The sequence below is a fragment of the Rhinoderma darwinii genome, chromosome 4 (assembly GCF_050947455.1).
Source record: "Rhinoderma darwinii isolate aRhiDar2 chromosome 4, aRhiDar2.hap1, whole genome shotgun sequence".
Lineage (NCBI taxonomy): Eukaryota > Metazoa > Chordata > Amphibia > Anura > Rhinodermatidae > Rhinoderma > Rhinoderma darwinii.
In genome coordinates, this window is record NC_134690.1 from 328,450,737 (window position 1) to 328,467,731 (window position 16,995).

Consider the following 16,995-nt stretch of genomic DNA (forward strand, 5'->3'; position numbering starts at 1 on the left):
GTCTTTACGATAACGGCGATACAAAATATGTATAGTTTTTTTTATGTTTTATTACTTTTGAACAATAAAATCTACTTTAGGGTATTTTCACAAAGGCAAATTGCAGGTGTATTTCGGCGCTTAATACACCTCATAATACATCTAGAAATGCATTTGCAATATGCAGTGTTAAAATCAACAGAGAGGCATTTTCTTGGCATATCACTTCTCGAGGAGTTTTTTAATGAAAATTAATTTTTCCAGTGTAGTTAACGGGAGGCGTTAAAATATGATCTGAATACAATGTTGAGCTATTTGAAGAGTATTTGCAGCGGATTACGCCTCCAATTACTCTTTGGAAAAGACCTCTTGGGGAATGTTTTCCAACACTTCCCAAATGGATGTTAATAAAGCAGCTATTTTTTAAGTTTTGAGCCAAAATGCCTCAGGCTTCATTTATACATTAGGCACTGAACCTAGAGGAGCATCACAATGGCACCAAGACCGTACAGGAGGATGGAAATTGATGTGGACTGATCTCCAAGGTAATGGTAAACAAAGTGTAACTGTGGCTAATTTTTACGTTTACTGATGTGTTTAAATTATTTTTTGTATGACATACCTAGTAACATTTGCTCGCATAGTCAAAAAATATGCAAACATTTTTGCTTTAAAAAAATAAGTCTAATTTTTTAGTTTATACATATCTAATGTCAGGGGCCTTAAATACAATTTTCTAGGCCTCAATGCAAAATATGTAGACTCCACTTACTATGTTCTTATATTCCTTGTGTTTTCAAGTGGAGGAGAGGGGTTCCTCGGGCCCCCTCAGACAGCAGGGCCTGTGTTTAACTGCTACCTCTACACTACCTATAACTAGGGCCCCCCTATGATTGGTTTATACTAACTTTTTGTGCAGCATGTAGATGTTGTAATTATGTGCTCGAATTGCCGTTTGATGGCCATACACACTATTTAAATGATTATTTATAGACATTTGGCCACATATCCTTTTTTTTGTGGGGCTGGAAATTATCTTTCATTATCTTTGTATTTGTGTGATGCTTTTACATTTTTTTTATATAAAAATGAAACAAATCTAAAAATATTATTTTTTTATGTTTTACAGGTGCAGGTCCACCCCATTCTCTCAGTCCTCTTCCCTTGGGTCTTCCTTGGCTTCAAAAACAATCCGCTTGCATTTGCGCTCAAATGGAAAACCGCCATTATTTAACAGCGCTAGCTTTGTGAAAACTGTCCCCAGTACGGCTCAGTGCCAGATGAAGGTCTAATGATCGAAACGTTGCACATATAGCCACTGCCATCACAATAAAAAAGCAAAAAAAAATTCACTTTACCGCTCTATAAGTGTGCAGAATACAATTCTTTCCATTCCTTCAACTGGGTTGGGACCCTATTCCGAGCACCTGAGAAAAACTAGTGCTATCTGAAGATCTACACACATCGAATGGAAGTCTGTTCCGAAAACCCAATGGGGTGAAACCTGTCATCAACAACGTCTGCCCGTCATTCGTCCACCAAGGCCTCAACCTATGGAACCAGTCCTGGATGGTTTGCCTATACCATATGCCAGTTATGTAGATGTATTCTGTAAACATCAAGCGGAGACTCTTTCACCACATAGATCATATGATTATGCTATTACCCAATTTCACTCCTCCTCGGGGGAGGGTATACCCTTTGTCTGTTGCTGAAGCTATGTTGCAATACATCAAAGAAAACCTGGAGTAGAGATTTATTCACAAGTCCTCTTCTCCGTCTTGAGCAGGCTTCGTCTTTGTCAAGAAAAAAGACAGTACCTTAAGGGCTTTTATTGACTAGTGCGGTCTAAATGAAATTACGGTAAAAAATAAATACCCTCTGCCGGTAATTTCAGAGTTCTTTGACCATTTACAAGGAGCCAACATTTTCACCAGGTTAGATATACAGGGTGCTTACTACTTTATTTGTATCTATGAAGGAGATGAGTGTAAATCCAAATTTAACACGAGGGATGGTCACTTTGAATATCTGGTTATGCCCTTTGGTCTCGGTAATGCTCCTGCTGTCTTTTAAGAGCTAGTTAAAGAGGCTCTGTCACCACATTATAAGTGCCCTATCTCCTACATAAGGAGATCGGCGCTATAATGTAGGTGACAGCAGTGTTTTTTATTTAAAAAAGCGATCTGTTTTCACCACTTTATTAGCGATTTTAGATTTATGCTAATGAGTTGCTTAATGCCCAAGTGGGCGTGTTTTTACTTTAGATCAAGTGGGCGTTGTACAGAGGAGTGTATGACACTGACCAATCAGCGTCATGCACTCCTCTCCATTCATTTAGGCAGCGCATAGGGATCCTTTTAGATCGCTATGTGCTGTCCTATACTAACACATTAACGATACTGAAGTGTTTAGACAGTGAATAGACGCTCCACGGGATGTCTATTCACAATCTCTGCACTTCGTTACTGTTTCTGTGGTAGTTACAGCAGAGGAAGCGTAATCTCGCGAGTTTACGCTGTAGATGACAGGTTACAATGAGATTGCGCTTCCTCTGCTCTAACTACCACAGACAGAGTAACGAAGTGCAGAGATTGTGAATAGACATTCCGTGGAATGTCTATTCACTGTCTAAACACTTCAGTATTGTTAATGCGTTAGTATAAGACAGCACATAGCGATCTAAAGGGATGCCTATGCGCTGCCTAAATGAATGGAGGGGAGTGCATGACGCTAATTGGTCAGCTTCATACACTCCTCTGTACAACGCCCACTTGGTCTAAAGTAAAAACACGCCCAGTTGGGCATTAAGCAACTCATTAGCATAAATCTAAAATCGCTAATAAAGTGGTGAAAACAGATCATTTTTTTAAATAAAAAGCACTGCTGTCATCTACATTATAGCGCCCATCTCCTTATGTAGGAGATAGGGCACTTATAATGTGGTGACAGAGCCTCTTTAAAGACATTTTTCGTGACCTCTTATACAGCTGTATTGTGGTTTATATGAATGACTTTCTTGTTTACTCCGCAGATCTCTGTATCCATCGTAAGCAAGTATGTCTGGTACTGCAACATTTAAGAGAGAATCATCTTTATGCCAAGCTTGAAAAATGTATTTTTAAGAGATCCAGTCTGCCTTTATTGGGGTATACTAACTCTGACTTGGGACTTCAAATTGATCCAACTAAATTGTCTGCAGAATTTAAGTGGCCATGTCCCCAAGAACGTAAAGCCACTCAACGTTTCTTGGTATTTTCTAACTACTGTCAACAGTTTTTTCCTCATTTCTCTTCTCTGGTGGCACCCATCTCAGCTCTTTCCAAAAAGGGGGTCAATACTAAAATTTTGACACCTGAAGCTGAATCAGCCTTTCTCAGTTTCAAACTGGCCTTTGTCTCAGCCGCCGTTCTTCATAGAAAGGACTGAAGTAAACCATTCATACTGGAATACTTTGTAGGTTTGTCCAAGGCCGTCTCTCCTGCCAATAAAAATTAGGGCATCGAAGAGCATAAACTTTTGGCCATTAACTGGTTCCCGACCGCTGGCTGTATTTTTACGGCCTGCGGTCAGGGTCCTTAAAACCCGAGCCATAGACTTTTTACGGCTTGGGTTTTAACTTGCTGCCCGCGCGATCGGGCAGCTGAATGTCGGGTCTCCGGCTGTCAGTCACTGCCGGGGACCCTGAGGAGAGGATAGAAGCAGCTTTAGCTGCTTCTGTCTTCTCCGATGTTTTTTTACACAGCGCTCAATGAACGCTATGTATAGGAATAGAGACATCAGCAGAGGTGCTGTCTCTATTCCTCTCGGTGATCATTTGACTGGTCACATGATCGCCGGGTGCCGTTACTGACAGACTGCTGCTGGGTCTTACTAGACCCAGCACAGCCCTACTAGTGACAATCGTCACTATGAGAGGGCTGATTTCCCCTGTAACTGGGGCTGCTGTGCAGCTCCAGTTACAGTGGAAAAACATGGTGTAAAAGAAAGAAAAAAAATATATAAAGTTCCCCAAAGGTTTTGACTTTTGGGGGACAGACCATAGTAATAAAAAAATTGTAAAGTAAAGTGCAAAAAAAAATTAATTAATAAATACACATAAAATACCCACCCCCAAAAAAACAGTTCCCCCCCCCGCCAATCATGGTTGTAACGCTAGCGCTGACCCAATTACCCTAATATAGACATGTAATATATTAAAATTTACGGTAGACAATGATGATCACAAATAAAAGGTCTATTTTAGGGTAAAACTATGTTATTACCAAAAACAAAATAGCTGAAACGTAAAAAAGCTTATTTTTTTACTATTATTTTCAAACTTTATGAATAAAAATTCTAAAATAGCAAAAAAGGTGTGTATAAAAACGATAAAAAATGAAACCTGCATTGTCTATGGAAAAAACGTTGCAAAAATCACGTCGTTAGCCCAACAAATAAAAAAGTTCGAGCCATTTAACTAACACGTGCTAAAAATGGCTAAACGGTGTCTGGTCCTGAAGGCGCAAAATAGCCCGGTCCTGAACTGGTTAACTTGGTTGTGGAAGAATGGAGACATTTGCTTGAAGGAGCACATCATACCATCACTATTTATACCGACCACACAAATGTATCGTATCTGCAGACGGAAAATTGTCTAAACCCTCATCAAGCTCATCGGATCTTGTTCTTTTTACAATTTAACTTTTTCCTCCATTATTGATCGGCTCACCAAATTTTTCAAGGCCGATGCTTTATCTCGCTCTTTTGACGCTTTCTGAGGTTCTAGCAGCTAATCTTTGTCATGTCCAATTCTTGTGAACGTCAAGAGGTCAAAGTGTCTTTTACTAAAGCAGTAGCTCGCTTCAAGAAAAACACAGACTAGAAACACAATTCCACCCCAATTACTTTGTGGAAACAAGCTCTGGCTATCTTCCTAGTACATCCGTTTAAAAACTCTATGTTTTATGCTTGCTCCTCGCTTCTCGGGTCCTTATGTCGTTTTGAAACAAATCAATCCTGTCTCTTACAAATTCTATCTTCCTCAGTCCTTAAAAATCCCCAATTCTTGTGTTTTTGTGTCTCTCCTCAAGCTACTTATCCTGAATCGCATTTCTAAGAAGACTTCTCCTTCTGCTGCAACTTCTTGTCCAGATTTTGAATACAAGGCGGACTAAATTTTGGATGCCAGGAGGGTGAGAGGGATACTGTTGCACCTTGTGGATTGGAAGAACTTTGGTCCTGAGTAGAGATCCTGGAAGCCTGTGGAAAACAGTAATGCTCCATCTCTCCTCACAGAATTTTATCGTAGGTTTCCCCACAAGCCTAAACAAAGGGGGTACTGTAATGACCGCCGCTCCCCCTCTCTACTTACCTGCTCCAATGTCCGAACAGACGCTGCTCTTTTTCTGGTGGCCTCCCGATGCTGTGTTCTGAGTACTAGTGTGCACTCTTGCTTTCTTATAAGGCCAGCGCATGCCAAATTAATCCACTCAGCCTTTAATGGCGGTAGCGACCACGGCTCCCCTAAATAAGTGTTAAAGAGAGAATGCAGAGGCTCCCTCAGGCTCAGTTTTATCCATACTTCAAATCCCTTGGTGACAAAGTGGGTTCACACCGCCCACTGCTGGCCCCAGGATAGACTATCCCTCGGGCCCAGTGACTCTGCAGTTGCAGCTTAATAGTTAAAATTAATCAGTAGTGCTACAAAAAGTCTCAGTGTAGCACTGGGCTAAAGGTGAAACCTCTAAAAAATTGCCTTATAGGTAGGAATGTTCCTTGGGTATAGACCGATATATGAAGAAGTTGCGGTCCACTTAATAAATATTGGAAAATATGTAACCATTATTTCATAGACACATCATATATATTAACTAAAAAAAATACAAAAAATGGACGTTGCTTACCTGGCATCTGACATCATCCAGTTTATAAATACAGAAGGAAATCTAACATGGAGTGGTTCACATTAAAAAGTCCCGTTCCCCTGATCAAACTGTTACTAACTGTGAAACATGGGGGTGGGGGGACTGAATTTAACAGGTTTAAAATAAGTGTTAGTCCCAGTGAAAACTTTCAAATTATAACATGCTTTAAAGCTATCTGAAGAGGCAGCATCATATCTCCCCATGAACAAAGTAGAGAGAATACTTCAGAGAACAGAATTATTAGACAACTCCCTACATGTAGGGGATAGAAGTGATGGGAGTGCACCACTCAAAGACTATAATAGGAGGCACTGAGAGTAAAATAGTCTAATAGTAAAGATAAATGTCTCCCCAGCTAGCTGTATTGTCTGGAGGGGACAGGAATTTGGAGGTGTAGGCACTGTCTTAAAGTTAGAATCCTTAGGTACTGATGCAGAGTAATAACAGTTAAACATTAAGATGATGGGGAAATATGTTAAAATGTAAATAGTTTCTTTGTTAGTGAGTGATTCTTTAGTGGGTTAATAAAGAACTTTGAGGTAAATAAATTCATATCACTTACGTATTTCGAACCTTCTGGTTCTTAGTCATAGCGCTGTCACACTGATAATTCTAGTGAAAATTGTGTCCCAAAAAGTTTATTATTTTAAAAGTTATGAGCCCTTTTCTAAATATGCAAACGAGCCTATACTTGACAAATGTGCGTCAACAGCAGCGATTCTCCTGAGGTGGAGCTAGCTCACATCTTCTGACACTGTCCTATCAGCATGAAGATGCTTCAAGCAGCAAGAGAGACTCTCTAAGGGGGTGGCGGCACCACTGAAACCAGCCACCGCTACTCCCTCCAGCACTAATTGTACCTGCATCTATAGGATTTAGATACAATTACATGCATAAACGCTGGATGGCCGGGCAAGTTCCATGCCCAACCATTCAGCGCCTTACAATGACTCTGATTGTCAGGGCAGAATGACTTGCCCCAACCAATCAGCGCCTATGCCGATGCTAGCGGCGCGATGATGTCATCGCGCTGCTTCCATTGTTGAAAGGCGCTGATTGACGGGGCAAGTCATTCTGCCCAGCCAATCAGCGCCTTTCAACGACGCTAGTGGTGCGATGACTTCATCGTGCCGCTTCCATTGTTGAAAGGAGCTGATTGGCGGGGCAAGTTATTCTGCCTGCCAATCAGCGTCGTTGTTCAGCCTCAGCCTGCATTGACACAAGAGGGCGCAGGAACGGGATCAAGGTATACAAAGATTTTTTTTTACACTTAAAAGTGTGAGGGGCATTATCTACAGGGGGGCTATATGTGGGCCACTATATACAGGGGTAGGCTATATGTGGGGCACAATCTAAAGGGGAGGCTATATGTGGGACACTATCTACAGGGGATATATGTGGGGCTTTATATACAGGGGGGCTATATGTGGGGCACAATCTACAGGGGAGGCTATATGTGGGTCACTATCTACAGGGGCCTATATGTGGGACACTATCTACAGAGGGGGGCAATATGTAAGGAACTGTCTACAGGGGGCTCTATAGGGGGCACTATCTACAGGGGGCTCTAAGGGGGCACTATCTGCAGGGAGCACTGTGTGTGTGGGACACAGTGTATGGTGCTATTATAATCAGGGACACAGTGTATGGTGCTATTATAATCAGGGACAGTGTATGGTGCTAATATAATTAGAGGTGCAGTGTATGGCGCTATTATAGTTAGAGTGCAGTATATGATGCTATTATATTTGGGGACGTTGTGTGTGGCACCATGACAATTTTATCTTCGTTTATAAGTGCAGAAATGTTTCAAAAGTGAGAAGCTGAAGACATCTGAGCAGCAAACTGCAAAAACGGGCTGTGGCTGGGAGAAGTCGTCATAGAGGTCTGCACTGGATGGAGAAAAAAAGAGAAAAAGAACAACTAGAATCTGAGATGGTCACCGGTGAGTAACTTAATATAAATGTTTATTCTGCCTCTAATCAGCACTGTAGTCACTGTATGATCTGCAGCGAGATAATGGGTGATATATATATTTTTTTTTTTGAGAAACAGCATTGTTCGGGCCATGCTGGGAGCTGTAGTTTTATGCCGGCCAAACCTATACAGTAGGGGTTGCACTAATTTGAGCTGTATTTGTACTGGTGTTGTATTTATGTACTGACCTTGGTTCTGGTGTTGTATTTATGTGATGAGCTCGGTTCTGGGCTGTATATATGTACTGAGCTTGGTTCTAGTACTGTATTTATGTGCCGAGCTTTGTTCTGGTGTTGTTTTTTGTACTGATCTTGGTTCTGGTACTTTATATATGTAATGAGCCTGGTTCTGGTGCTGTATATATATACTGAGCTTGTTATGGGGATGTATATATGTAATGGGCCTTGTTCTGGTGCTGTATTTATGTACTGAGCTTGGTTCTGGTTCTGTATATATGTACTGAGCTTCGTTTTGGTGCTGTACATATGTATTGAGCTTTGTTCTGGTGCTGTATTTATGTACTGAGCTTTTTTCTGGTGCTGTATATATGTACTGAGCTTTGTTCTGGTGCTGTATATATGTATTGAGCTTGGTTCTGGAGCCGTATATGTCAGAGCTTGGTTCTGATGCTGTAATTATATAGGATATATTTATAATAACAAAATTGCAGGGCAGATGGAATTGTTTTCAATTCATTGTATATTTAATGGGTGACTGTCAGGTTGTCTTAACTCCTTGAACCACCACCATGCAGTAATACATGACCTGACAATATTTCCAAACATTTACTTGTATGTTTTTTTTTTAGATTCAGCAAAATCTATAAAATCATCTTTTAAAATGGCAAATGCTGTATGCTAATTACTTATTAATGGGTCATGGGGCAATGCCGCTTTCCTGAAGAGTCACATAGTCCTGCCTCCAAATTCAACTCTCCATGTTTGATTGACAACCCCCTGGCTGATGTACATCACCACCAGTCTCCTCCAACTTTCTCGGATGTGCAATTGCCTTGTACTACTTGGGAACACACGCGAGGTGTACTCTTCCCGGCTGCACCGCACATGTCAGTACAAGGCAACGGGGGTATCCGCAAGAGTTGGAGGAGGCTGCTAGTGATGTAGAACAGCCAGGGGGATGTCAATCAAAATCTGGGGGGCGCCATTTCAATTTTCACCTCAGGTAGCAGAAAAGCTAGAATCGGCCCTGAGCCTCATACAGAATACATTATACCGCCCAGAGTGGAAAGAAAGAGTAACCTGCTATTTGGATATTACAGCCAAATGAGCATATTTCGAAAAATGCTCATAACTTTGTAAATAATAAGCATTTAAAAAAATAATCAATCTGTAGTTATCAGCATCATAGTGCCTATTAGATTAGTTAGGAGATAGGGAATTAATAAACTAGTGACAGATCCTCTTAAACAGCCTTAAGGTGATATAGATTAAAAAGACTATAATAGCATCAAAGTGATCACTCCTCCAATTCAGCCCCCCTGAATGCAAATTCCTTATATACTTGCTTTAACTAAGAACCAGAAGGTTCGAAATGCGTAAGTGTACTATGGACTTTGTTTCTGTTCATTGCAACATGTTTTTAATGAATTTGGAATAAATACAACTTTTATAATCTGAAGTGCTGGATAAACTATTGTGTTTTCCTTATTAGTATTGCTCTTCCTTTATGAGTTGTCTGGTATGTAATTACCCTTAAAAATACAGTGAATTTTAAAACTGGTCTAATATGCTGCAAATCTGCACTGTAAATCCATGGAGTCATTAGGTCTAAGCACCAGAGGCAAGTGCAATAGTTTTTTTGCCTGGTGGCTTGAAGTATCTAAATGCTTAGGACAAGGGACATGGATACAATTGGCAGCTAGCAGGAAAACAGCTGTGGCCATTAGGTCACAGCTGCTATCCTGTATCTTCAGACAAGAAGATGTAAGTAATAAGCGCGTGCTGGGTAAGCATGGGACATATGTGACTGGATCTAATGAGGGGGGCATTGTAACTTGTGGATGAAGCATTATAGCTGTCACGGTCACAATGTGTCTGCTGTAAAGCAACTGTGTGGATTTCAAAGGGGACATTGGGGCTAGCATAGAGGCATTGTGGCTGGTGTAAAGCGGCATTGTGGCTGGCATGGAGGTATTGTAGCTGGCCTTAATGGCATTATCATTAGGGCATTATAACTGGCATAAGAGGTATAGTGGTTGGCATTGTAGCATTGTGGCTGGCATTTGAGACATTGTAGTTGTCATACAGGGAATTTTGCTAGCTGTGGGGCATTATAGCTGGCATAGTTTGCATTGCATTTGGTATAATGGGTAATGTGGCTGTCATTGGGGCCATTGTGGCTACCATATGGGACATTGTGGCTATCATGAAGAGGCAGTATGTGGCTGTCGTGGATAGGTATGCGGTGAAAAAGTGAGGCGCCAAAGGTATCTGGACATCAACTCTGGAATAAGTCTTCAAGTCGGTCTAGGCCAGATAGAAAAGATAAGGAAAGTGGAAAAACTACAATCAGAGAAGATGTCAACTGTGAGCCATTGAATTTAACTATTGTTCATTTTCCCTCTGTAAGCCCATCGGAATCCCTGCAATGCAATTGCGGAGTGAGGATGAGTTGCCATGGCAGCTAGGGCCTTACAATGGCCCCCAGGTCTGTCATGCACAAGAGCCTGACAGGCATATAATGCACTGACAGGCACAATACAGAAGTATTGCAATGTATTACAGAAGCGATCAGGAGTTTGGATGTTCAAGTCTCAGTGGGACTAAAATAGAAAGGTAAAAAAAAAGTTTAACCAAGCTTATAGAAATATGAAAAAATAAACAACTGTTTTTCCTAACAAAATGTCTTATAATGGGAAAAAAAAGTTAAAACCACACATGATTTGTATCACCGCATCTGTATTCACCTGTACTATAAAAGTCAAACATTATTTATCCTGCCTGGTGAACGACATAAAAAAAAACTAAAAGGCAATGTCAGAATTGCTGTCATCTCTGCCAAAATAGCAATAACAAGTAATCAAAGAGTCCTATTTACCTCAAAATTAATCCAATTGAAATGACAACTTGTGCTGCAAAAAAGTAAGTCCTCATTAAGCTCCATCAATGGTAAAAAAACAAAAAACTTGACATCTCATCCAGATCGCACGGTGAACACCATAAAAATAAAAATAAAAGTTATTCAATACATTATATGTACCCCAAAATGGTGCCATTAAAAAAAGACAACTCATACTGAAACAAATAATCCCTTATAGGGTTGCGTCGAGAAAAAAAAAAAAAGTTACCGTATTTTTTGGACTATTAGATGCAGTTTCTCTCTTAGAATCTGAGCTGTAATCTTCTGCTGTGTTTTATCTCCAGAAGGCAAGCAGATGCCAGGAGCAGGAGACTGAGCTTCGAGCTTCAAAGCTCCTTGCAGTGCAGTGTAATGGAAGCTGCATGTCCTGTCCTGTGTGTAAAAGATCTCTGTATATCTGCTCACTGAACAGTCACATTACACACAGAATTCTGTACAGTGAGCAGATAACACAGACATTAGTAAATCTGTGCAGCTGCTGATCTGCAAGGACCTTCTAGCCACGCCCCCCTCCTATATACAGAGCCGCAAGAAGAGCAGATTCATCACTATTAACCCCTGCCTCTCCACACCTCTGATGTCTGGTGAGTTCAGGGGAGGGTGAGAGCGCTATAGCTGCCATATCTTGTATTTCTGTGTCTGACATTGTTATGGGGCACTGTGGCTGGCATTGTGTTGGGGCACTGTGGTACCGTATTGTCTCAATATTACCCAGGAAATGTACAGTTAAAGGCAAAACTTTTTTTTTCACCTCTTTTATGCTACAATTTATGGGTGCGTCTTATGGTCCAGTGCACCCTATAGTCCGTACATAAATCTGCACCGTTTTCACCTATTTGTAATGATAAATGTGGCCTTAATACATCTCCTTGGAGACTATGCCCACTTTTCATGTCACTTTTAAAATTTGGCAAGTGATGAGAAAAGTCGCAAACTTTACCACAAATTTTTCACACATTATTCACAACTTTTTTGGCATAGTTTACACCAAAACATGGTGTAAACTGCATAATAAATGTGTGCGAATATGTACAGGTAATATTTGGACATGCTACACAGGTATTATTCAGTAATAATAGCCACCCTTATTCAATTGCTATGTAGGGGTAATTTTTGGACATGGCACGGAGGCATTATTCAGTTACTATGGCATAATTTGGCCACTACATGACTATAATTTAGAGGTATACTATGGGGCAAATGATTTGGAATGGGGCAAAGGCAGGACACATGACAATGGGGAAAAAAGTTGGCGAGGCAACACGACCTTAACCCCCCTCCGTAAACCAGAGATTCAAGGTGCCCCAGCTGCTTTAAGAGTATAGCAACACCCTGCTGTAAATTCTTAGGCTACATGTGAATTTGTATATTAATTTATCTGTACAATGGGTAAAATCTGGGTAAAGAAAAGAGCATTATGTGGATTTTAACCCAACTATTTATGACCAAAGAACTATCGACCAGCTCATAGTAAGTCAAACAGGCATGCATTGTACGAAGGTTTTTTTATAGAGCAAAAATAAGACATTCCATGATTTTTTGTGACATGAATTCAACATTTTTGTTTTGGCAGGTGCACAAATTCACATGTCTATGCTTCAATTTGTGAAATTGGCTGACTGATACACTTCTGTTTTAGTTGATAAGGTGGATCCCAATAGTGGGCCTCCTTCGGTAAGATTAGGTAAGCAAACTTTTAAAAACCATGACTGAGGGATGAAACAAATGAGAACAGGCACTTTAATTTTGAAGACAGTGACAATTAAATAAAACAAATAAATGCATTTTGTACCACTAGGGTTATACAGGATTAGATAAACATCACTGCACTCTTTCAGAGACAGCGCCATAGCTGTCAACGGGTTCAGGTCCAGCATCAGCTCTCGACAAGGGACACACAAATGCTGTAGCTTACTGGTGCTGTCTACTTTGTATTTATGTCCTACTACACTGGGCGCTGCTTTATATTTAATTATTATTATTTTAATTGCCCCGATGGGTCTCAAACTCCTGACCTTGTTTATAGCAGTCAGAAATGATAGCACTGCCTCCAAGAGGATTTTCCCTGCTAAATGCCTCAATATTATTCTTCTTCACAGGCACCATGTACTGGTAAATAGAGATATGCCAGGACATTGTAGATAGAAAAAAACATCAAAAGCAAATGTCCCCTAATTCACAGGTTGTATTTTTTTTTTGTAAAGGTTACATCTCTAAAATAAATAACTGTTTAAAAAAAATTATAGTTGACATACAGTGAAGGAAATAAGTATTTGATCCCTTGCTGATTTTGTAAGTTTGCCCACTGTCAAAGACATGAACAGTCTAGAATTTTTAGGCTAGGTTAATTTTACCAGTGAGAGATAGATTATATAAAAAAATAAAAAGAAAATCACATTGTAAAATTATATATATTTATTTGCATTGTGCACAGAGAAATAAGTATTTGAGCCCCTACCAACCATTAAGAGTTCAGCCTCCTCCAGACCAGTTACACGCTCCAAATCAACTTGGTGCCTGCATTAAAGACAGCTGTCTTAAATGGTCACCTGTATAAAAGACTCCTGTCCACAGACTCAATTAATCAGTCTGACTCTAACCTCTACAACATGGGCAAGACCAAAGAGCTTTGTAAGGATGTCAGGGACAAGATCATAGACCTGCACAAGGCTGGAATAAGCTACAAAACCATAAGTAAGACGCTGGGTAAGAAGGAGACAACTGTTGGTGCAATAGTAAGAAAATGGAAGACATACAAAATGACTGTCAATCGACATCGATCTGGGGCTCCATGCAAAATATCACCTCGTTGGGTATCCTTGATCCAGAGGAAGGTGAGAGCTCAGCCGAAAACTACACGGGGGGAACTTGTTAATGATCTCAAGGCAGCTGGGACCACAGTCACCAAGAAAACCATTGGTAACACATTACGCCGTAATGGATTAAAATCCTGCAGTGCCCGCAAGGTCCCCCTGCTCAAGAAGGCACATGTACAGGCCCGTCTGAAGTTTGCAAATGAACATCTGGATGATACTGGGAGTGATTGGGAGAAGGTGCTGTGGTCAGATGAGACTAAAATTTAGCTCTTTGGCATTAACTCTACTCGCCGTGTTTGGAGGAAGAGAAATGCTGCCTATGACCCAAAGAACACCGTCCCCACTGTCAAGCATGGAGGTGGACACATCATGTTTTGGTGGTGTTTCTCTGCTAAGGGCACAGGACTACTTCACCGCATCAATGGTAGAATGGATGGAGCCATGTACCGTCAAATCCTGAGTGACAACCTCCTTCCCTCCACCAGGACATTCAAAATGGCTCGTGGCTGGGTCTTCCAGCACGACAATGACCCGAAATATACAGCCAAGGCAACAAAGGAGTGGCTCAAAAAGAAGCACATTAAGGTCATGGAGTGGTCTAGCCAGTCTCCAGACCTTAATCCCATTGAAAACTTATGGAGGGAGCTGAAGATCCGAGTTGCCAAGCGACAGCCTCGAAATCGTAATGATTTACAGATGATCTGCAAAGAGGAGTGGGCCAAAATTCCATCTAACATGTGTGCAAAGCTCATCATCAACTACAAAAAAACGTCTGACTGCTGTGCTTGCCAACAAGGGTTTTGCCACCAAGTATTAAGTCTTGTTTGCCAAAGGGATCAAATACTTATTTCTCTGTGCACAATGCAAATAAATATATATAATTTTGACAATGTGATTTTCTTTTTTTTTTTTTTTTATATATAATCTATCTCTCACTGGTAAAATTAACCTAGCCTAAAAATTCTAGACTGTTCATGTCTTTGACAGTGGGCAAACTTACAAAATCAGCAAGGGATCAAATACTTATTTCCTTCACTGTATTTTTGTCATAAACTTTACTAAATAAATATCACAACAAGGGTAAATCACACAGACAAATATTTGGTATCTTTATAACTGTAACATACAATTCAGTCAGCACATTCTTTATGGTAAAAAGTAGATGCTTTTTATTTTTTGCAAAAAACAATACCTCACACAGCTAAAAATGAAAAGTTGAAATGCGGGAAGGCTAAAACATAAAAGTTCTTCTTACTATCTGAACAAATATAAAACCTAAATCTCCAGCAGTAAACTGATTAAATTACAAACTTTGCGGCATACAGCTGCCTCTCATCTTTTTTAGGCGTGGGACGTGGTGCTTTCCCCCAAGGTATTTTTTTGTTGACATACACACAAAACAAAAGCAGCAAAAACCATTCTGAAAATGTAATATGAGAACTTAACCTTAGTGCCAATGGTGACACTCTTGGTGTATAGTATACTGTGTGGATGAAAGAAGTTGATACACAAGGGGGCCCACTGTGACACATAATATTGCAGCTAGGCTCTATCGAAGTGAATAAGGCTGAACTACTATACCACACTCAACCTTTGGACAAGTCTGGCAATGTTTTTTGGAATAGAGCAGACATGCTTTTTAAATATAACATAAATGGGCAAAAACAATATAAGGGGGAATTTATTATTTGTTATAGGCCAGTTTTTTGGCATAAAAAAAGTCACAAATACTTAAAAAATTGCGATATGCCAAAAATTCACGTTACTTAAAAAGGGGGTGGGGCTTAGCAGAAGGGGGCATGAATCATATGGCAAATTTTCTCCAATTCATAGCTTGAGTAGATTTCACTTTGTTGCGCACACACGGCCAGAGATGAGCCTAATATTCAATTAGACTCACTCCGGTGCTCTTTAGATTAAAAGTGGCATCTGAGGCACCAATATTAATAAATTCCTTCCATAGTATTTATTTGAATTAATTCAAATTGGATTTTCTATTACATATGTAAAAAAAAATTGAATTCAATACACTATCAGGTTTAACATTTTTGACAATGTGATAATATAACTGATAAAACGTATGTTATAATGTATCTTCTTCAAATGCATAAAGTGTCATTTAAACTGAAATCTACTGTACATGACAAGACTAAATGAAACTTTGCTTCCTACAAGCTTTAACTTTTGTAATACATTCAAACTTTCTATTCGAAACGTGAACATTTTAAGCTGTTCAGTATAATGTTAAATTTGATCCACAGGGTTAAGGAACATATAGCAGATCTGAATAAAATATGCAATAATAGTGATAATTAGCAGAGCTTCCATCACGTAATTATAGAGAGTATTGCTGTCAGGGGACCAGTCAATTAAGGGGCCTGCTACCAGTCCACTGCATTATTGAATTTTTTTTCTGTGGTGTTTGACGCGATTTGAACAAAACTAAGATGGATTTCTGCTGTAATGTACGCCAATTTCTGGCGTACCGTAAAGTAAATCTGTCGTCCCAAAGCATAAGCTTAAGACAGCTATTTGACAAATTTTTCATCAGTAAACTGCCCCATGTCGTTTAAGGCTGGGTTCACACAACCTATTTTCAGACGTAAACGAGGCGTATTATGCCTCGTTTTACGTCTGAAAATAGGGCTACAATACGTCGGCAAACATCTGCCCATTCATTTGAATGGGTTTGCCAACGTATTGTGCAGACGACCTGTAATTTACGCGTCGTCGTTTGACAGCTGTGTCCCTACATAATGACAGTCTCCAACGATCGCTGACAATATCACACTGTGCAGTGAGACATCCTTCTGACAAGGGAAATGGTAACACCCATTTGTCTATCAGTTCTGGACTGCACAAAGAATTTTTGTAAAATACAAAGATTTCCTATAATAAACATGTCAGGAAAGGTGACAATCTCTCTATAAATCCAGTGACTCATAGGTGACGTCTTCTCAGATTCTAGTATTTTTTTTCATGACGTCTCCTCCCGGCCATGACACATTTCTGCAGAATTGGCCACTCAGATGTCTTCGGCCCCTCACCTTTTCCAACATTTCCACACCTATAAAACGGAGATAAAATTCTCATGGTGCCACACACTGTGTTCCTAAATATAATAGCACCATACACTCTGCCCCTGCATAAAATAGTACCAAACACTGTGCCCCAGAATATAATTGTGTCAAACGCTGTAAAGTAAAGCACTACATACA